The 23,487-nt window shown below is 47.8% G+C and overlaps 1 protein-coding gene and 1 long non-coding RNA gene across 5 annotated transcripts in view; one reads left to right on the forward strand and one right to left on the reverse strand.

The window, feature by feature from the left end:
* LOC135902070 (uncharacterized) overlaps nucleotides 1-23,487 on the forward strand; it is a 750,038-nt gene that overhangs the window by 725,175 nt on the left and 1,376 nt on the right. The window lies entirely within an intron of this gene.
* LOC135902066 (uncharacterized) overlaps nucleotides 1-23,487 on the reverse strand; it is an 87,554-nt gene that overhangs the window by 30,717 nt on the left and 33,350 nt on the right. The window lies entirely within an intron of this gene.

Consider the following 23,487-nt stretch of genomic DNA (forward strand, 5'->3'; position numbering starts at 1 on the left):
CGCCGGTCAGACCTCCTCGCTTCATACTTGGGGAGCTCCTCTCCCCGGCTTCCGCGCTTTGACAAGCGTGGGCACCAACATGCACACACACACACACGCACACACGAAGACACGTGGCATTGAAACATGCCTGGACGCGCTTGGCGGGGAGGCGTTGCGGCGGCGCTGAACGGGCCAAAATGTCCGCCGCTTTGAACGAAGCCCCGGCGTCCGTTGCATCCGCGCCGGCTATGCCGCGCATCGTAGGCGAAACGTAACAACACACACACACACACAAACACACACATGTGCAAGGCCCGGAGCCGACGTCAGAGGGGCTTCGTAGAACTCGGAGCCGACCCGGTTAACGGGCCCGGGTAGCACATTGTCTTGCGTCTTGGTCGGCGAGTGGGAAGGAGCCTACGACGACGTTCCTGCGGCAACTCCCCCACCAGTAGCAGATCAGGTCCGTGTTGGGGAGTTCGGTAACAATAGTTGGCCCGTGGAGCTCAATCCGCCACAACGGCAACGAGGCTAGAGCGTAAGGGTGGCGGTCTCAGCACAAAGCCTGCTTCGTCGAACGCATCCTAGCTAAAGCGATGGAGAGTGGAGGACGTGCGTACTGTTCCCGACACAAGGTAGACTTAGTAACGCGTGGCTAGGGGTTGGCGGCGGCGTTCCAAGATGAGGTTGCCACCGCTGGTGTAAATGACTGGCAAACATGCACCGCAGCTGGCCGTTCTTAACAGCGCCTTCATCGCCCGGAAAATCTCGACTGTCTAGTGCTGCAACCGCTGGGCAGGAAGAGAATGGCTAGTGAGCAAGACGATGGCTTCGCTCTCTGCAACCCCTGCGCCCTTGGAATGCCTTCAACCTCCTCACAACAACTGGCACAGAAGAGTCGATCCCGGCAACTCAATACTACTCCGCGTGCAAACACCCGGAATCAGCTGTTAAGCCACAAGGCTTCCTGTCAAATTTTTTATGCAAGCCGCTTAACTGGGAATCCCAAATTTTGCCCCAAAATTTTGTGCCGCCAAAGCAAGCGTTCACGTTCCCCCTGAGTTTGACCAAGCCTGAGCGTCGCGCTGCATAAGAACAAAGGTTTGCGTAGAACTAAACCGAAGGCTTCTCAAATACCAATACCCAAACATAACTTAAGCAGCGTATTCTTACCCTCTCCCAGTGGCGTACTTATCTCACGTACTGTCGCCACTGAACCGTCTGGTCAACTCCACAGGTACGTAAATACACTCGCGCTAGCTTTGTGGTCCCTCTTCCGAACACGCGCTTGCGTCATATACAAAGTTTTCATCATGCTTACTCACATTTGTTCCTTTAGTCTATGCAGGACACGTTCCTTAAATAAACAACCAAACTTGCATAACTTACGCAACACAGAGGAACCTTTAAAAAAATCTGTCTACGCTCTACTAGCTAGCTCTACACACGCGTATTCGAGAAGTCAGAATACGGCTGCCCTCAACACACACGAGCAACCCAGTCATAAACCTAATCCATCCTTCCGTCCGCACAGGACACGCGCTAATGGACTTAAGAGCTCTTCTCAGTGTAAATGATGCACTAACTTAAAATCTACGCGCTTAACCTTAGAAAATAAAAAAAACATATAAAAAAGAAGCTTAACTAATACACACGCGCGCTACGATAGCCCTCTTACCGATAACCTTGACACTCGGGTTACTCATACACACACACACACACAAAAAAGAAAGCCTAACTACTTGTTAATAAATGCATCGCGAAACTACATGTTTACAAAAAGCGCGTCTTTTAAATCTTGGAGCTTCTCAAACAAAACATAAACAAAGCTCAAACCTTACACATTGAAAGAAATCCTATTCTCAAATCGTGAAGTTATCCAATGCTCAAAAATAAAACAAAACCACACGCTTACGACTGACTCATATTCTGAGCCGTACTCGAGGTAGTCGCGGCTCGAAAGCTATTCTGGTTACTTAGGAACAACAAAAGGGCTGACTCACTATCGGCTCCTCCAAAACGTTACAGTCTCCTGACAATTTGTGTCCTGGCGCCATGTTTTCTTCCCTAACTGGACTGACCGCGTCGCGACTCTTTGTCACCTAGTCTCGTCCTGCCTCCTGACGCTTCTTCGTACTACACGCTGAACTTCGAAAAGAAAGACGGGCTGACAAGGAGCATAACTGCCCCGTGCCGTTTGTCCGCGTCCATGTAGAACCTGTTTCCCGGTGTCTCTTTGGCCGGTGGCTCGAACGTGTTGGATGCGTCAATATCGTCAACGACGACCGCACCTTTATTTTCCTCGCGCCCTGCCCTTTAGGGTCTCTCGCGGTCTCTGGCCGCGCTACATTAGTCACCGCATTCCTACCTTTACGGCGCTCCTTTCTGCGGCGTTTTTTCTTTGAATTCCTTTTATGAATTCCTTTGAATTCCTTTTTTGAATTTCTTTTAGCGTTATGAACTGGTTCATTAGCAATGTCATTAAAGTAAACGTCTCGAAAACACAGCTTATGTGTTTTCATAATCCTTTGAAGAAAGTCAGTTTAAACCTTCCATTACTGGCAAACTCTTCATCTTGCTCCCCCTGCACCTGCTCACCCGTTCCATGTGTTTCAAAAGTTAAATACCTCGGCGTTTTCCTCGACAGTGACTTCACATGGAATACGCATCTGGCCCATACATGCGCAAGATTACGTGCAGTTTCAGGTACATTATACCATATCAGATATTACATGCCACTCTCCGTTCGTAAAATGGTTTTGCAACTTTTGGGTTATGGTATGCTTCGCTATGGGATTACGGTGTACGGTCACTGCGCGATTCAATGGAAAAATAGAGTCAACTCCATCCTTCGATCTATTCTGAAAATTATTGGTTATGATTTAGGTTAAACCACCGGCATCTACCTTTTCAAAGCCTCAAGGTTGCCAGATTTTAACTCCCTTCTAGCGGAAACGGCCATCCTGAGGCATTTCTGGTCGCACAAATACAAGGTTGAATATGTTCCTGCTAGTTGTTTCCGGCCGAAAGACCGTTTTCGGGTCCCTCGCTGTTCTACCAAGTACGGTCAGCGCACTCGTCATTACTTCATCCCTTCCTCTCCCAATAAACTTCCAGCAAGCGCCTTTCGCGTGAAATCAAAGTATAAATTAAAACAAATTCTTCGTCGCATTAACCTCTAATCTATTACACGGTTGCTTCTTTCATGTGTAGTAAAACCCTACATATATTTAGGGTACTTGAGCAAATACATTGATTTATTTGTTTCATTTTACGCCTACTGAAGTGTGTAAATAGAGTGCGCAAAGAGTACTTTCATTTTGTTTCAGTGCCCTGCTCCCTGCAGATCTCATATGTATATTCCTGTCTCTTTTTTGCTTCCTATTTTCTTTGTTTTTGGTTGGCTGTTGTCAATAGGATAATTGGTGGTTTTTTAAGTGACATACAAATGCCTGATGTATGTTTTCTTGCTCTGTATTAAGAATGGTGGGTTATGTTACTTTTCATCGCATGATACGTGGTTTCTTTTCATTTTTTGCCTCCTCATTGCTGTTTTGTGTTTCTCTTGTATGTCAGTGCGTGTTAACAATGTTTCTGCATATCTTGCATTATCCGCGATATTACATCATGTTAAACGCTGTCTGTCGGCTGTGCCCTTCAAGCCCAATGCGGCTTTGACAGGCCTATTATGTATTAGTGTTGGCGGAATTCCTGTATCAATAAAGTATTATTATTAATGTTATTATTATTATTATTATTATTTAATCCCACTCTCTCGTGCCTTGTGCTGGCCGTTACACATCTCGTCAGCCCAAATCGGTCTCTTACCCGCACAGTCTGAATGATTCTTAACTAAATCATCGCTCTCCTGGCTACCTAGACTGGCGGAGAGCTGCACCGATCCCTGGACACTGCTGTTGCCTTCCCTTGCGCTATGGAGCTCGCAATCCTGTGAACTGTCCTCAACTGCATCGTCCCTCTGGCACTCCTCTTCAGCACGGAGATCTGACTCGACATGGGTGCTCGTGTCTGTCGGGTCAACAGTACCCTGTACCTCGCTAACGACCTCTATACCGTGAGATGCGACGCACACACGCCGTAACTGGGCCAATTAGTTCGCAGCTGGCCTAGCTGTCTCTACAGTCCTCTGTTGGCACAGCACCTCGTCGCTCTCACTCTGGCCTTTAACGGCCTCTGTTGCCACTAAGGCATCGTTAGCTGCTAGCACTCCGAGTTCACCTGTGGTACGTGCTGCTACTCTCAAAGGTACTGCTACTTTACTCGGCTTCTGAGTGAAATCTGCTATCTACTTCCCACTTTCGCTGCGTCCAGCCTACAGATTCCTCAAGCCGCTGTGGACTTCGTGCTTTTAACTGTTGCAAATCTTTTATCTCTTTGTTCACTGCTGTCATTTCTTTTTCAAGCTCTTGCAGTTTTTGCCCACGCTCTTGGCGTTTTCGCTCGCACTCTTGGCATTCTTGCTTAATTGATTCGCGTTCCTGTCTTTTTCTTGGAATTCGTTTACCTAGTTTTTAGATGAGTTTCAAATCTCTGCCACTTCGCAAAATAGTCTTACGAATCTCTGATTCTGTCAAGTCCTCGTCTACGTTTATCTCGAGCTCTTCACACAACCACAACAGGTCAGCTCCCGTCAAACACATTAGGACTATGGTCGCTACTTTAAGCTTTGGCTCTGCTGCACACAATACTTGCTGCGATACCCACGCAAATCAGAATGCAAGTAAAAGACCCCAGCGAATCAAATCCAAAAACACAGAGAAATTGAAGCCTGGTAAATCTTACAGCCAAAACCAAACGCTTACCCACTGAAGCAGCACCATATCATCAGTCCTACTCCACCGTACCTAGTCAGTTGCCAGAGGTGGCCAATCCCAAGTCGCCTCCAACTTGATCAGGATACCGGTGTGTCACTTTGTGCCAAAGTCCGTCAGCTGCCGTTGCTGTCTCCGAGTCGTAGGCCGATCTACGAGCCGTAGGCTGATCTCACCGCTGTCAACGAGTTGTGAGATTTGGCAGTCGTAGCTGTAGGAAGGAGCTTGACTCTTCGTCTGGACTTAGGCGAGCAGGATTTATTTACGTTATTTACAGTTGAAACAAGAAATACATCGACAGTCTGGCGTGACTCCCAATAAGAGCCCGCAAGACGAAGCATACAGCAATCGAGCACACAGCTCACGGGTACATTTCGAGCACCGAGCACGACGACGAGCACACTCTTGCAGCCGAAAATCACTGCTTATAAACAGTTGGTCACCCCTTGATTCCAAGGGGACGGAAACGTTCGCCCAGGCATTGTAAACACGCCGCCTCTACCCGGGACGGCTTACACACGCACACGCACACACAAACACGCACACACACGTACATACGCACACATGCACACACGCACGCACGCACGCACGCACACACACACACAGGTGCATGGCCCGGAGCCGACGTCTGAGGGACTTCGTAAAACTCGGAGCCAAGCCGGGTAGCGCGGCCGGGTAGCACATTGTCTTGCGTCTTGGTGGGCGCGTGGGAAGAGCCTACGACGTCGTTCCCGCGGCAACTCCCCTACCCGTAGCAGATCAGGTCCGCGTTGGGGAGTTCGATAACAATAGTTGGTCCGCCAAACTCATTCCGTCACAACGGCGACAAGGCCAGAGCGTAGCGGTGGTGGTTTCAGCCCAAAGCCTGTTTCGTCAAACGCATCCTAGCTGAAGCGACGGAGAGTGGAGGACGTGCGTATTGTTCCCAACACAAAGTCGACTTAGTCACACCGTGGATAGAGGTTGGCGGCGGCGTTCCAAGATGAGGTTGCCACCGCTGGCGTAAATGGCTGGCGAACTTGCACCGCAGCTGGCCGTTCTTAACACAAATAACCAGAGTAAAGGTGAAGGATGAGGGCATAAAATCGATTTGAGAAAGCAAAAGAAGGAAACAAGAAACAAAGAACAACAGAAAAACAAACGGGGAATATCTCGGCGATCAACAAATGTGGAAATGACGTCATGAAGGGATGAATTTTCGAAATATAACTTAATGAAAAGAATCATGGAACGTGGGCGTGTGATGGTGACTATGGAATTCACAAACATGGTTAAAACACGCTGGCGGGCTAGTTGGTTAGAATCCATGGTAGACTGTACAAGCGCGACTTGGACGAGGACGAAGAAAGAAACAGATACACAGACACAGCGCTTCTGTGTCTGTGTATCTGTTTCTTTCTTCGTCCTCGTCCAAGTCGCGCTTGTACAGTCTATCACAAACATGACTATGGAAAAAGTGAGTGAGCCCTGGAGCAAAAACTAATGCTCGGCAGCATTCACAGCACAAAACACCTACAGCGAATAAAATTAAAAGACAAAAAGCAATGAAAATTTAGACCATCAAAAGGAATTTTTTTAAAAGGCATATTACAGAAAATTCACTGCTGGAAGCAACGAGGCAGATAGCATGCTCATACATTTGTCGCCGTTTTTTAGTATGTAGAACGCTTCGACAATCCCCCCCTTCAGTCTGGTCCCTCGAATAGAAAGCAACGTTGTGTTATTAAAAATTTATTTGCAAGGGTTGTTTCTTCCACCCTTATTTTTTCCTCTGCACCTGTCAAAGTGCAGGTACCAAAGTGCCTCCTGCCTTGTTCTTTACATGCCACTGGTGTTCCCGTTCCCTTTCGTTGAAAGTCCTGCCCGTTTGTCCAATATAAATGTTGTCGCATGTCAAGAGAATTGAATACACTACCCCCCAAACACAATCTATGTAGTGCATTTCGTGCATGGTTGAACACTGTGGCCTACTCTTTCCCATGCCTGTCTCCATGGGGCACACTCTACTGAGCTTGCACGGAGCCGAAATGACGACCTCGACTCCGTAGCGGCTTACTAGTTCTTGTATGTTGTGCGACACTCGATGAATATAGGACATGACCTGCAGTTTTCCTTTCTTAATACCCTATTTCCTGAACCTTTCAGGTGCTTTGTACCATTTTTAAGTTTTTGCAAAAGACTTTCGCAGGCGCCTGTGATTAAACTCTGACGGTAACCAGTCGAGAGCCAGCGCCTAACTTGCTGATTGAAACTGGTTTCTAACTTTATCTCGCATGATTGTTGCAGGGCGGACTTACAAGCTAGGGTTATCTTGGCGCTCTTAACTATTTAGGAATGTGCACTTTCAAACGGCAGTGGTACCTTTTTTCTTCTCGTATTTTAATGCCAACAGATGTGTTTCGGGTCAAAGTGAAGAAGGAGGTCCGAAACCTGAGGGGAGTTATCCCTGGATGACTCGTGAAAAAAAAAAGAGGGCGGAAAAAACAACCCAAGCGAACCAATCTTTATTAACACAATGTTGCTGTTCCATTCGAGGGATCAGACTGAGAGGAAGATTGTCGAAGCGTTCCACATACTAAAAGATCAGGGCAAATGTATCAGCACGCCATCTGTCTCGTTGCTTCCAGATTAAGTACATTTTTCTTGAATGTTTTTTAAAAAAAATTCGCTTTGATGGTGTAAGGTTTTTTGTTTTTTGTTGTTTTTGTTTCAATTTTTGTAGGTTTTTCTGTTGTGAATGACACTGAGCGTTAGTTCTTTCTCCAGGTCTCACTCTTTCCATACTCCCGTTTGCAAATTCAATAGTCGCCATCACTCCCACTTTCCATGGTTGTTTCCTTGACTTTAACACTGGTAATTTTTTAAGTGCCATATCCGTTTCCTTCATAAGCTCGCGGTCTCTTCCTGTTTTTTTATTTTATCGCTCCCTCTTTTATGATGCTGCAAGAATGCCTCAGAGCTAATTTGGTTATGGCTTGTCGCAATCTTGGATACAGTGCTCCCCAGCAGATAACCTTTAAGTTTTTACGTCTATAGGCACATGTAAGAGTGACAATGCGGACACCTGCACAGGTTCGCGAATGAACTATATGTATGTTGCCTGCGTTCCAAGAAATAAACAGTTGGTAGTCTTAAGGCAGTTTGTCGTGTGCGTATCATAGCCACGCACGCTTATATCACCTTCCGTTTCTCTACCACGGGTGCGCTTTAAAACCACGGCGCTGCGTTTTTTGCTTTCTGTTCCTTCCTTCTTCTCTGCCCTTGAACTGACTCTCTTAACTACTACACGCAGAGACAAAGCAACAACGCGCGCATTAGATCCCATAGATGAGATGAATATTTAGAATTATTATTAGGGTTACAATTATATTTGAGTGCTGATTGCTGTGCTATCGTTTGTTAACGAAGATTTCCCTCAAGTCTAAATATTTTAAGGCAGTTTGTCGTGTGCGTATCATAGCCACGCACGCGAATATCGCCTTCCGTTTCTCTACCACGGGTGCGCTTTAAAGCCATGGCGCTGCAATTTTGCTCTCCTTTCCTTCCTTCTTCTCCGCCCTTAAACTGGCTCTCTTTACTGCACGCAGAGACAAAGCAACAGCGCGCGCACGCGATCCCGTAGATGAGATGAATATATATATATATATATATATATATGGAAAATTATCAGTCATAGCTCTCGTAGTATAGCCTTCTGGGCCGTTTCCTTTTTTTTGTCTTTCGAAAGTATTCCAATTAGGGTTATTATAATTACACGAAGGTATTTCGCCCTCGTCAGCAGCAGTCCTTGAGATAGTTATTCTGGCGGCTAGCTTCCCACGCTATGCGTGGCGCCCTCGCACCTGTTTAAGCTTTTCCTAGACGCTAGAGTTATACTATGTCCGCGCAACCTCGAGCGATCGGAAAGCGCGTTTCCCCCTCTTGGCCGGCGGAGAAGGGAGGCTTTGTTCCGGCCGCAGAGCCCTCCACGTCTCAGTAAGGTGCCTGATGGTGGTCTCGTGCGGACGATGCCCTCTCGGTGAGCGCATATTTCCCCCCCCCCTCATCTTTTAAGAGGTTCAATACTTACAAGCATTTGTCTCGCAAACCATATTTATTTCAAGGGAATTTTCCACGTCTCAATCGTTTCTCTCGTCGTATTCGAGTGCTGATTGCCGTGTTATAGTTTGTTAACGAAGCTTTCCCCTCAAGTCTAAATATTTTAAGGCAGTTTTCCTAGTCTCTAAAGCCGCTCGAGTTCGCTCTTCTCGGGCGGCCATTTTTTCCAAGAAAGTATGCCTTCCAACCGACTATCGCGGACAACATCAGTCCCTTTACACGTAAGTACGAGGTTCGGAGCAGGAGCTATGGCGCTTGAAAGTAACCTAGGGCCTGACAAACCAACCGACTGAGCTATCTTTCCGGGCAACATACAAGGGTCACAAGTTCAAATCATCTGTTAGTGTTCCTTTTTTCCCTCTTTGTTCTTTTTTTTCTTTCCTTTTAATGTGTTTCTTTATTTTATCAGTGTACGGGAACACTCCTAAAAAAATTATATACATCCTCAATTATGTATGGCCACACATGTGCAGGTCATAAATACCAGGTTCTCTAGCCGAGTGCCATCCGTGCGGTACAACCGAGCTCAGATTGGTCCACCTTGACTGATCAAATAGGGCACCACTGCAGGTTAAACGAGGCGTACAACTCCTGCGGGACCCGCCGTGGTTGCTCAGTGGCTATGGTGTTAGACTTCTGAGCATAATGTCGCGGGATCGGATCCCGGCCACGACGGCCGCATTTCGATAAGGGCGAAATGCGAAAACACCCGTGTACTTAGAAGTAGGTGCACGTTAAAGAACCGCAGGTGGTGGAAATTTCCGGAGTCCTCCACTACGCCATGCCTCATAATCAGAAAGTGGTTTTGTCACGTAAAACCCCATAATTTAATTTTTTAAATTTAGCTCCTGCGGGGACGGTAGAGTATCCGTCTCCCGTGCAAGAGGACCGTGGTTCAAATCCCGGTGCCGCGCAATTCGCCACCGGAAAATACACAAAAAAACGTGTGTTGAGAAAAACGCACAAACAGGCCTGGAGTGCGGCCTGATCCCGGTGACCAGAACCGGTAACGCACTCTCTCACCAGAGCAGGATTGGCCACCCTGGTGCAGTACTTGGCCACAACCTCCTATATGAATACAACAAACAAACCCCGGCGCTCAGTCCCCAGCAGCCGCGAAGCAACTGGCCACGGCGGCGGTCAGATCTGTGACGCTGCAGAGGGTGCTAAGAATACCTGGCTCCGGACAGGCCGCCATTGGAATCTGAACCTGGCAACGTTTAACGTTAGAACGTTATCTAGTGAGGCGAGTCTAGCAGTGTCATTGGAGGAATGAGAGGGTGGCAAATGGGATATAATAGGGCTCAGTGAGGTTAGGAGGACAAAAGAAGCATATACAGTGCTATAAAGCGGGCACGTACTGTGCTACCGGGGGCTTAGCGGAGAGACGAGAACTAGGAGTCAGATTCCCAATTAATAAGGAAATAGCTGGTAACATACAGGAATTTTATAGCATTAACAAGAGGGTGGCAGGTCTTGTGAAACTCAATAAGAGGTACAAATTGAAGGTGGTACAAGTCTATGCCCCAACATGCAGTCATGATTACCAGGAAGTCGAAAGCTTTTATGAAGACGTGGAATTGGTGATGGGTGAAGTCAAAACAAAATACACTATTGTCACGTGGTCGTGAAGTCAAAGAACGCAGTAGGAATACTGTGAAACACAAAAATAACTTTTATTGGGCGAACCTGTGCCCACAAAAGAGGCTACACTTATAGCACAACGATAGCGGCGAACACGGTCGGCGATCGTCGAAAATCTGATCAGGGGGTCAAGCGCGTCGGCTTTTATAGATCAGTCGTGGAATGTTCCAGATTAACCGATTGGACCCGCGTGCCTTCCACAAAGTTCTGCACTATTCGCGTCGCGCATACATGCAATCAGATCACACAAGTTGCGGTGAAAGGCAGTGGAGGGAACCATCGATAACATTTCAGAAACTTCTTTTACATGCAGGCGCGTCCTGCGCTGCACGATAACATTTGTTAGGCGGCCAAACGTGGTCGCCCGGTAAAGATAAGTGCACGTGCCATTACCCCCCTCTTAAAAAGCATCGACCCAATGCTGCAAACAAACGAAAGTAATAAATAAGCACTCGTAGGAAAGAAAACACCAAAATAAGGGAAGTTCGTAAGCGTCCATAAAACGGTTTAAGGCGCACCACGTGGACCACTTCAGGTCGTGCCCGGCGCCGCTGTGAATGTGAAATGCCGTTTGGCACGACCTCATAGTCCAGCGCGCCAATACGTCGGATGACTTTGTAGGGTCCGAAATGGCGTCGCAGTAGTTGCTCACTCAGTCCTCGTCAGCGTATCGGGGTCCATACCCAAACACGGTCGCCGGGCTGGTACTCGACGAAGCGTCATCGGAGGTTGTAGTGTCCGCTGTCGGTACGCTGCTGGCTCTTGATTCGCAGGTGGGCGAGCTGTCGGGCTTCTTCGGCGCGCTGGACATAGCTATCGACGTCAACATTCTCTTCGTCAGTTACGTGCGGCAGCATGGCGTCGAGCGTCGTCGTCGGGTTCCTCCCGTAAACCAACTTGAACGGCGTGATCTGTGTTGTTTCTTGCACCGCCGTGTTGTAAGCGAATGTTACGTACGGCAGGACGGCATCCCAGGTCTTGTGTTCGACGTCGACCTACATTGCTAGCATGTCGGTGAGGGTCTTATTCAGCCGCTCCTTAAGACCATTCGTCTGTGGGTGGTAGGCAGTTGTCCTCCAGTGCCTTGTCTGACTGTATTGCAGAATGGCCTGGGTGAGCTCCGCTGTAAAGGCCGTTCCTCTGTCGGTGATGAGGACTTCTGGGGCACCATGTCGCAGCAGGACGTTTTCGACAAAGAATTTCGCTCCTTCGGTGGCGCTAGCTTTCGGCAGTGCTGTAGTTTCAGCGAAGCGGGTGAGGTAGTCCGTCGCCACGACGATCCACTTATTTCCGGTTGTTGACGTCGGAAAGGGCCCCAACAAGTCCATCCCGATCTGCTGGAATGGTCGGCAAGGAGGCTCGATTGGCTGTAGTAATCCGGCTGGTCTTGTCGGTGGTGTCTTGCGTCGCTGACAGTCTCTGCATGTTTTAACATAACGGGCGACGTCGGCGGTCAGGCGCGGCCAATAATACCTTTCCTGTATCCTCGACAGCGTCCGGGAGAATCCAAGGTGACCAGTGGTTGGATCGTCGTGTAGGGCGTGCGATACTTCTGGACGCAGTCCTGACGGGACAACAAGAAGGTAGTTTGCGCGCACTGGTGAGAAGTTGTTCTTTACGAGTAGGTTGTTTTGAAGTGAGAACGAAGATAATCCTCGCTTAAATGCCCTACGGACAACGTCGGTGTGCCCTTCCAAATACTCGATGAGGCTTTTCAACTCTGAGTCTGCTCGCTGCTGTTCAGCGAAGTCTTCTGCACTTAAAATGCCGAGGAAGGCGTCGTCATCTTCGTCATCTAGCGGCGGCGAGTCAATGGGGGCGCGTGATAGGCAATCTGCATCAGAGTGTTTTCGTCCGCACTTGTAGGTTACAGTGATATCATATTCTTGCATTCTTAGGCTCCACCGCGCCAGTCGTCCTGAAGGATCCCTTATGATGATTTGGGATTTTTATGGCGCAGCAGCCGTGCACACTATAATGCGCCAAACACATGTTTTTCGGATTAGCTTATTTCTTCAAATGCTGTAAAATTGTGTAAATGGCCAAGGAAAAATATAAAACCTTAAATTTGCTATAGTTCTTGTAGAATTCCCGTGGCTTTTAAAAAGTTAAAAGTATCTTCATATGGCACGAGTGGTTCATCACTCAATAAAAACATGGGATGGATAGGGATTCTTTTCCCGTAAAAGATCTTAAAATATATTTGCCTCCATTTTTCTAAGCCAGGACACGCTATTAAAAAGTGTAGCACGGTTAAAATTTCACCACAATGTTGGCATGTTGGTTGTTGTTTGTTATTCATTAAGTAACTACGTGTCAGCCTTGTGTGACCAATTCTCAAGCGACATAATATAACCTCATAAAATCTTTGTCTGTGGCGACAACTGCGCCATTCTCGCAAAATAGGTTTAATGCAGTGAAGCTTGTTAAGTTTTTCTTGATCCCACACTTTCTGCCATTGTTTCTCAACTGCTATTCTTAAAGTGGCTTTATAATCTTGCCAAGGTATGCCAACATCATGTAGCTCCAAATCTTTGGTAAGGGCTGCCATAAAATCTGCTCTTTCATTGCTGGGAATTCCTACATGACTAGGAATCCAGCAGAAAGTGACGTTTAAAGCTCTCAGGTGGCATTTTGTGTATTGATTTTGTATTTTCTTCAGCAGATTATTTCTACATGGCAACCTAGATACGAGAGCTTGAAGAGAGCTCAAGGAGTCGCTAAATATAACAGATTGATTATTTCCTCTTTTCAGGATGTCTTCCTGGGCTAACGAAATGGCATGAAGTTCTGCAGTAAAGACAGTAGCCTGATTTGGAAGTCTGATTTGTTTTTCAAATTGATTTGATGTCACTGCAGCGCCTACATTGCCATTGCTTTTTGATCCATCTGTAAATTATTTCGTGCAAAAATTATACTCTGATTCGATTTCTAAATATTCGCTTAGTAACGCCTCTCTTGGTGAAAATTGTTTTCTGTTTTTTGTTAACCGAAAGTCGCATTTCGCATGTTTCATCTCCCAAGGAGCAAAAGAAGGTTCATCTTGCAAGAATTTATTTCTTACGTTGTAACATAGGTCCGCATTCAGCTTTTGGTACCTAATAAAAAAGGAAGGAATGATTGCTGGTTTGTTGCTAAAATGCATTTCAAAGCGCGGCCTTGTAAATAGTACTCTACAAGGATGCGTTGAACAGGAAAGTACTCTCATTATGTACATGTTTCCAAGAAATAGTCTTCTGTGTTCCAAAGACAACTGGTTGGTTTCTGCATACAAGCTTTGTATAGGAGACGTACGAAACGCACCGGAGCACAGACGTAGTCCAAGATGATGCACGGGATCAAGAACCTCTAATGCGGACTTTCGAGCGGAGCCGTACACAAAACATCCATAGTCTAATTGTGACCGGACAACTGCATTGTACATGCGAAGCAGACATATTCTATCTGAACCCCATGATCGATGGGATAGGAGCTTTGTTAAATTTATAGATTTGAGAGATTTCTGTTTTGCATAAGCGATGTGCGCTTTGAAGTTGAGTTTCTTGTCAAAGATTATACCAAGAAATTTGTATTCATTCTTTACTGTGATTTGCTGTCCTTTAATATGTAATGTTGGGTCCGGTGTGAGCCTTCGGTGTTGACTAAAAGGCACGCATATTGTTTTTTCTGCGCAAAATTTAAAACCATTTTCGTTTGCCCATCGCACTATAGAGCTTACACCTAACTGCAGTTGGCGTTCGCAAGTAGCCATATTACAAGAGGAGAAACAAAGTTGAATGTCATCGACATACAAAGAATACATTAGAGAAGAAGGAATAACTGTACTTATCGAATTGAGCTTCACTAAAAATAGTGTAACGCTCAATACTCCACCTTGCGGCACTCCATTCTTCTGTATAAAACAGTTGGAGAAAGTTGGGCCAAACATCACCTGAAAAGTTCTGTCCTCCAGATAGCTTTTGATTATACCAAGCATGTGCCCTTTTATTCCGTATCTGTTCAAGTCCATTAAAATCCCATGTCTCCACGTCGTGTCATATGCTTTTGACAAGCCAAAGAAAACGGAGACGCAATGTTGCCTTTGAACGAAAGATTCACGAATTTTTGTTTCTAACCGGACTAATTGGTCGATTGTACTGCGGTTGACTCTAAAGCCGCACTGGTACTGATCAAGTAACCCGTTACTTTCCAAAAGGTGCACAAGCCGCCTGTTAACCATTCTTTCGAAAGTTTTTCCTAAACAACTGGTTAAGGCAATGGGGCGATAACTGTTAGGGTCAGAGCGTGGTTTTCCAGGTTTTAGAAATGGTAGAACAAACGCCTTCTTCCATGCTTTTGGAAAATATCCTTCCGCCCACAACCTGTTGAAAAGGTGAAGGATCGTGTCGTACGTGTTCATGTGTAGGTGTCGCAGCATTTCGTAGTGTATGTTGTCCGGACCTGCTGAATGGCTCTCCCCTAAATATATCGCATCGAAGAGTTCAGTTTTTGTGAAAGGACAGTTATATGGCTCACTACTATTCAGTGATACCCGAAGATCTTTCTTTTCTGCAGTGGCCTTTATCTTAAGAAACTCGGGCGTGTAGTGAGCGTCACTCGAAATTTCAGCAAAGTGCTCGCCAAGTACATTTGCTTGACTTTGAAGATCCGTTTCCTCGTCAAATATAGGGAGCGTGTATTCTGTATGAATACCGTCAATTTTTCTCACTTTCTCCCAGACTAATTTACTTGTTGTGCGACTGTTTATAGAGCTCACATATTTCACCCATGATGTTCTTTTTGCTATCCGTCTTTCCCTTCTAGCCTCACTGCGCTTTTGTTTAAAAAACAATAAATTTTCGAAAGTTGGGTACCTGTTTAGCCGAGACCATGCACAGTTTTGTTTCCTACGGGCTTTATCACACGCATCATTCCACCACGGTTTTGGTCTACGTGGAAGCTTCCCTTGTGAGAGTGGTATGGAGTTTTCAGCTGCATCTAAAATTTGTTTGGTTATCGCATCACATAAGTCGTCAATATTGAGTGCGATGACATCATCAATCCTTATTTCGGAGCTTTCCAAAAAAAGAGAGCAGTCTGCTTTATCCAGCTTCCATCTCTGTCTTCGTGCTGGCATTGTTGGAGGCGCGTCGATCGGCTTGAGTATAATAGGGTAGTGGTCGCTGCCACGTGGGTTTTCCCTCACGTCCCAAGTAAAAAACCCGGCAAGTGACGGCGTGCCACAGGAGTTCAATGCTTGAAGTAGATTGTGATTGAGCAATAAAATATGTTGGCTTTCCATCATTAAAAAGGTACAAATTGCAGTTGTCTAAAAATTCTTCTACCATTTTGCCCCTTGCGTCAGTGTGGCTACTGCCCCAGATGTTATTATGAGCATTAAAATCACCCAATAAAAGGAAAGGTTCTGGAAGTTCGTCCACGAGATTTTCTAGTTCTTTTCTTGTGATATTCTTACCTGGTGGTAAGTACAGGGAGCATACTGTTATTGTTTTTTCTATCTGAACCTTTACTGCAACAGCTTCTAGGTTGGTGTTAAGCTTCACTTCACGTACTGGGACTCCTTGAGCAACCACTATAGCGACTCCTCCGGATGCGACTGAAGACTGCTCCCTATCTTTTTGAAAGATGCCATATCGACGCAGTGGTTGTTTATGGCAACCTTTCAAATGAGTTTCTTGCAAACACATAAGAGAAGCCTCAGCGTCCTCGAAAAGATCGTAAATGTCATCTATATTAGTTCTTAAACCACGGCAGTTCCACTGCACAATAATAGCCATATTTGATGATGTGGACTATCAAGTACTTCACGAAGAGATTCTATGTAAAAGGTCACAAAGATGACATATGTAAATGAGCAAGAAACTTGCTAAAATGCTTTTTTGGGGCACGTCTCCTTGGCAGGGGGAATGACTGGAAGTCTACCCCCTTTGTGTCTTCCAAGGGGAATCCCCGACTTTTTGGTTTGCCTACCAGATGTAGGCTCTTTTGTTTGATTCGTGTCCGGCGGACACACTTCCATCATATCATCGCCCTTTGGGCGTTCATCGTTGATGGTGCTTGATGAAGGTGCCGACTTCTTGGAAAGAAAGCGCTCCTTCAGCACCAATGGTGAGACCTTCGTGGCCTCTACCGCGTGCTGACTGACGTCAGCCCCAGCAGAAGCCTCTGGGCCTCTTGGGAGAGGTTTGCTACGAGCGTCTGTATTTTCACTGGGTGGGGAGGGCCGGAGTGCTGACACTTTGTCCTGCAGCTCCACTTGTGTTCCAACTGACACCATCGGCGGCGCACGCCCTCTATACACAGCCTGCGCGTAAGTACCTCTATCGGCAAACGCGACTCTCTTTTTGGCTTCAATGTATATGCTCTCCCGTACTTTCAATGCAATCACTTCTTTTTCTTTTTTCCACTCAGGACAAGATCTGGAAAACGCCGCGTGCTGACCCACGCAGTTTGCACAGTACAGCTCGCTTGTGCACGTTTCATCACCATGGTCTGGTTGACCGCATTTAGCACAGGTTGCTCTTCCGCGACATGACTGGGATCCGTGGCCATATTTCTGACACCGAAAGCACCGGCGGGGATTGGGCAAATATGGTCTTATTCTAAGGTACAGGTAAGCGGCCTTAACGGCACTTGGAAGCGTTAAGGAGTTAAAGGTCAGCACAATGTGTTTGGTCGGAGTTTCAATGTTATTTTTCCTAAATTTAATTCGTCTTGCACATAGAACACCCTGATCTCTCAAGGCTTCTTCGATTTCCTCGTCTGTGCACTTTAGGAGTTCTGTATCTGAAATCACACCCTTCGCGTAGTTCAGTGTACGGTGTGGTGAAACAGACACTCTGTTCTCACCGATCATTTCAATTTTCTTAATCTGCCTGCTATGCTCAGCCGTCATAACTTCGAGCAAGAGGTCTCCAGAATTCATTTTCTTTGCTTTGTAGGTATCACCAATACACTCGTTGAGTGCCTTGGCAATGAGGAAAGGGGACATGTCTTGAATTTTTTGTTCAGTTTCAGACGTGACGACAAAAAATTTTGTAAAGCTATCGCTAGGTTTACTGAAGTTCATTACTTCGGTCCGGTGCCTTTTCGGCCTCCGATCAGATTTTGCAGAAGAGGGGGTTCTATCCATGTAATTACATATACGTTCGGCAGCTAAGCTGGCCGCCCACCATGGAGCCCAACGTGGGAGTGTTTTAAGAACCACTAGCCATACATAACTGCTATAACCATATAACCATGACCAAAGAAGGCCACGCCCACATGGTTAACCCTTGCCGCCTTGAAATTCGGAAGTGACAAGAAGTGATAAGAAGACAGGAAAGAAGAGACAGCGAGAGGGAAAGCAAAAGATTGAATAGAGGGACAGGAAAAGGCGACTGCCGATTTCCTCCGGGTGGGTCAGTCTGGAGGTGCCGTCTATGTGAAGCAGAGGCCAAAGAGGTGTGTTGCCTCCGCCGGGGGGCCTTAAAGGTCCAGACACCCAGCATCGGCTCAACCTCCAGGATCCCCTTTCCCCAGACACGGCTAAGCCGCGCACGGCTACACGCAGGAGGATCCAACCCTCGTGTGCTCGGGTACGTGGTGTCGCAACACACCAAACGCCTGCTGACGCTAGCCAACACAAATTCGCTAGCCAACACAAAGCGTGATGGTCGCTGACGACTTTGGATGGCCTGCCATAAAGGTAAGGGCGAAATTTCGCTGTAGCCCAAACGATGTCGAGGCATTCCTTTTCGGTTGTAGAATAATTGCCTTCCGCTTTTGACAACGACCGGCTAGCGTAAGCTATCACGTGTTCATGACCATCTTTTCTCTGGACTAGCACGGCACCGAGGCCTAGACTACTGGCGTCAGTATAGACTTCTGTATCGGCGTACTCCTCGAAGTGCGCAAGTACCGGCGGCGACTGCATGCGTTGTTTGAGTTCTTGAAATGCGTCGGCCTGCGGCGTTTCCCATTTGAACTCGACGTCACATTTAGTTACCTGTGTCAGCGGCTCAGCGATACGTTACCGTGTCCATGACGCGCTGGATAGTTGCAGGCGCCGAGCAGAGTCCGAATGGCATGACCTTGAACTCCTAGAGGCCGTCTGGCGTGATGAAGGCGGTCTTTTCGCGATCTCTCTCTCTTCGACTTCTATTTGCCAGTAGCCAGACTTGAGATCCATCGACGAGAAGAATTTACGTTGCAGAGCCGATCTAATGCGTCGTCTATCCGTGGTAGGGGGTATACATCCTTCTTTGTGATTTTGTTCAGTCGACGATAAACGACGCAGAAACGTAAGGTGCCGTCCTTTCTCTTCACCAAGACAACAGGGGATGCCCACGGGCTTTTCGACGGCTGGATGATGTCGTCGGGCAGCATTTCGTCGACTTGTTGTCTTATAGCTTCACGTTCTCGCGGCGAAACTCGGTAAGGCCTCTGGCGGAGTGGTCGAGCGCTCTCCTCGGTTATTATACGATGTTTGGCGACTGGTGTTTGTAGAATCCTCGATGACGTCGAAAAGCAGCCTTTGTATCGTTGGAGCAGACTTCTGAGTTGCTGTTGCTTAATCACGGGGAGACTTGGATTAATGTCGTAGTCTGGTTCGGGAACCATGGTCTTCGGGGTAGATGCGGCGTAATCCGAGAGGACAAACGCATTACTGGTTTCCAGAATTTCCTCGATGTACACTATAGTCGTGCCCTTGTTGATGTGCTTGAACTCCTGGCTGAAGTTTGTCAGCAATACTTCAGTGTTCCCTCCATGCAGTCGAGCGATCCCTCTCACGATGCAAATTTCGCGGTCTAGCAGTAGACGTTGGTCACCCTCGATGACGCGTTCTACGTCGGCAGGCGTTTTGGTGCCTACGGATATGACAATGCTGGAGGGAGGCGGGATGCTGACTTGACTTTCGAGCACACTTAAGGCATGATGACTACTAGAGCTCTCAGGCGGTATCGCTCGATCTTCCGACAGCGTTATGGACTTCGACTTCAGGTCAATCATTGCGCCGTGTTGGTTCAGGAAGTCCATGCCGAGAATGACGTCTCGCGAACACTGTTGGAGGATAACAAAGGTGGCAGGGTAAGTGCGGTCATGAACGGTAATTCTTCCCGTGCAGATTCCAGTTGCCGTAATGAGGCGTCCTCCAGCGGTCCGAATTTGGGGACCCATTAACCTTCTTCAACTGGGTGGTGATGTGTCCACTCATTACAGAGTAATCGGCCCCTGTGTCGACTAAGGCAGTGACTGCGTGGCCATCGAGAAGTACGTCGAGGTCGGTGGTTCTTTGTCTGGCGTTGCACTTGTGCCTTGGCGTCGGATCACGGCTGCATCGCATGGAACTGAAGCGGAAACGTTGCGTCGTCAAGTCGTCTTTCGTCGGTGTAGACTTGGCTTCCCGACTTCTTCGGGACGGCGGCTTGTCGTCATTAGGTCGTCGAGATGGTTTCTTCGTCGTCTTCGTCGGCGGCGGAGGATCTTCGTCAGTTCGACGAACAGCAACCGCACCTTCATCTGTTGCTGCTTTTAGTTTTCCGGATATGGGCTCGCAGAGCGGCCCCGGGCAGGGCCTGTGTATGGTCGGCGCTGCGGCGACAGGTAGCGGCCTGGTGACGGCGAACGGGACGGTCGTCGAGGGCTCCGTTGAGTAGCGGCGAGGTAGTCGGCGATGTCACGTGGGCGGTCTCCAAGCTGTGGACGCGGCGCATTCACGGCAAAACCTCTCAGTCCCATGTCATGGTATGGGCATCGGCGATACACATGGCCGGCTTCTCCGCAGTGATAGCAGAGCGGGCGGTGGTCGGGGGCTCGCCAAATGTCTGTCTTTCTCGGGTAGCTGCGCTGGGCGATGGGCGGGCGTGATGGCGGCGGTGGTCGACGGAATTGCGGCGTTGCAGGGCCCTGGCGCGGTCGTGGAGGGGGACCTTGACGGTGGGCGACGGCGGCGTAGGTCATCGCTTCTGGCTGGGGCTGCGATGATTGTGGTTGTAACTCGGGAACTCCGAGCGATCGCTGAACTTCTTCTTTGACAACTTCGGCGACTGTGGCCACTTGAGGTTGCGATGAAGGGAAGATCCTTTGAAGCTCCTCTCGTACGACTGCCCTGATGGTCTCGCGCAGGTCGTCGGTGGCCAGTGACTGAACTCCGGCGTAGTTTGTCCAGCTCGTGTGGCGGTTGAAATGCCGGTTTCGCATTTCAAATGTCTTCTCAATGCTCGGGGCCTCGCGAAGGAACTCTTCTACGGTCGTCGGTGGGCTTCGTATTATTGCGCCGAATAGTTCCTCCTTTACACCACGCATCAGCAGGCGGACTTTCTTCTCCTCGGACATTTCCGGGTCGGCGTGGCGGAACAGACGGCTCATTTCCTCAGTGAAGATCGCAACCGTCTCATTCGGCAGCTGCGCTCTGGTCTCCAGTAGAGCTTGGGCTCGCTCCTTTCGCGCAACGCTTATAAATGTTTGCAGGAAGCCGCTACGGAAAATTTCCCAGGTCGTTAAGGTGGCTTTTCGGTTCTCGAACCACGTCCTGGCCGCATCTTCCAAAGCGAAGAAGACATACCGCTGTTTGTCGTCGCTGCTCAAGTTGTTAAACGTAGCGACCCTCTCGTACGTCTCAAGCCAGCTTTCCGGGTCCTCGAAAGTTGAACCGCGGAACGTCGGAGGCTCCCTGGGCTGCTGCAGCACGACGGGGGACGTTGGGTCTGCCATTGGGGTGGACTTGGTGGAAATCTTCCTGCGCGTCTGAAGTAGAAGTCCGTGCTCTGGGGGCAGTCCTTGCAGTCCGCGGCTAGCACGCTGGTCTTGGGCGACGTTGGTTTTGTCGTCGGGCTTCGGGCTTGGATCGCGGCTTTGCGGGGGCGTTCAGTACATGAACGCACAAGCACCTCCACCAGATGTCACGTGGTCGTGACGTCAAAGAACACAGAAAGTGAGAGAGGCACATAGGAGAGATGCCTCGACCTGCACCACTATAGTGTATCGCAGGTGACGTCAAAGAACACAGTAGAAATACTGTGAAACACAAAACTATCTTTTATTGGGCGAACCTGTGCCCACAAAAGAGGCTACACTTAAAGCACAACGATAGCGGGCAACACGGTCGTCGATCGGCGAAAATCTGATCAGCGGGTCAAGCGCGTCGGCTTTTATAGATCAGTCCTGGAATGTTCCAGGTTAACCGATGGGACCCACGTGCCTTCCACAAAGTTCTGCACTATTCGCGTCGGATCGCGCATACATGCAATCAATTCACACAAGTTGCGGTGAAAGGCAGTGGAGGGAACCATCGATAACATTCCAGAAACTTCTTTTGCATGCAGGCGCATCCAGCGCTGCACGATAACATTTGTTAGGCGGCCAAACGTGGTCGCCCGGTAAAGATAAGTGCAGGTGTCATTATACTGATGGACGACTTCAATGCCAGGGTAGGCAAGAAGCAGGCTGGAGACAAGTTAATGGGGGAAGGCTCTAGGAATAGCTGAGGAGAGTTATTAGTAGAGTTTGCAGAAGAGAATAATACGCGGATAATGAATACCTTTTTCCGCAAGAGGGTTAATCAAATGTGGACGTGGAGGAGCCCGAATGGTGAGACTAGAAATGAAATTGACTTCATACGCTGCGCGAACCCTGGCATCATACAAGATGTAGACGTGCTCGACAAGGTATGCTGCAGTGACCATAGGATGGTAAGAACTCGAATTAGCCTAGACTTGAGGAGGGAACGGGAGAAACTGGTACACAAGAAGCCAATCAATGAGTTAGCGGTAGGAGGGAAACTAGAGGAATTCCGGATCAAGCTACAGAACAGGTATTCGGCTTTAACTCAGGAAGAGGACCTTAGTGTTGAAGCAATGAACGACAATATCATGGGCATCATTAAGGAGTGTGCAATAGAAGTCGTTGGTAACACCGTTAGAGAGGTAACCAGTAAGCTATCGCAGGAGACGAAAGATCTGATCAAGAAACGCCAATGTATGAAAGCCTCTAACCCTACAGCTAGAATAGAACTGGCAGAAATTTCTAAGTTAATCAACAAGCGAAAGACAGCGGACATTAGGAACTATAATATGGATAGAATTGAACAGCCCCTCAGGAGTGGAGGAAGCCTAAAAGCAGTGACGAATAAACTAGGAATAGGCAAGAATCAGATGTGTGCGCTAAGAGACAAAGCCGGCAATATCGTTACTAATATGGATGAGATAGTTCAAGTGGCTGAGGAGTTGTGTAGAGATTTATACAGTGCCAGTGGCACCCACGACGATAGTGGAAGAGAAAATAGCCTAGAGGAATTCGAAATCCCGCAGGTAACGCGAGAAAAAGTGAAGAAAGCCTTAGGAGTTATGCAAACGGGAAAGGCAGCTGGGGAGGATCAGGTAACAGCAGATTTGTTGAAGGATGGTGGTCAGATTGTTCTAGAGAAACTGGCCACCCTGTATACGCAATGCCTCATAACCTCGAGCGTACCGGAATCTTGTAAGAACGCTAACATAATCCTAATCCATAAGAAAGGGGAAGCCAAAGACATGAAAAATTATAGACCGATCAGCTTACTGTCCGTTGCCTACATAGTATTTACTAAGGTAATCGCAAATAGAATCAGGAACACCTTAGACTTCTGTTAACCAAAGGACCAGGCAGGATTCCCTAAAGGCTACTCAACAATAGACCATATTCACACTATCAATCAGGTTATACAGAAATGTGCGAAATATATCTAGCCCTTATATATAGCTTTCATCGATTACAAGAAAGCATTTGATTCTGTCGAAACCTCAGCAGTCATGGAGGCATTACGGAATCAGGGTGTAGATGAGCCATATGTAAAAATACTGGAAGATATCCATAGCGGCTCGACAGCCACCGTAGTCCTCCATAAAGAAAGCAACAAAATCGCAATAAAGGAAGGCGTCAGACAGGGGGATACGATCTCTCCAGTGCTATTCAC

Source organism: Dermacentor albipictus, chromosome 4, assembly GCF_038994185.2.
Source record: "Dermacentor albipictus isolate Rhodes 1998 colony chromosome 4, USDA_Dalb.pri_finalv2, whole genome shotgun sequence".
NCBI lineage: Eukaryota > Metazoa > Arthropoda > Arachnida > Ixodida > Ixodidae > Dermacentor > Dermacentor albipictus.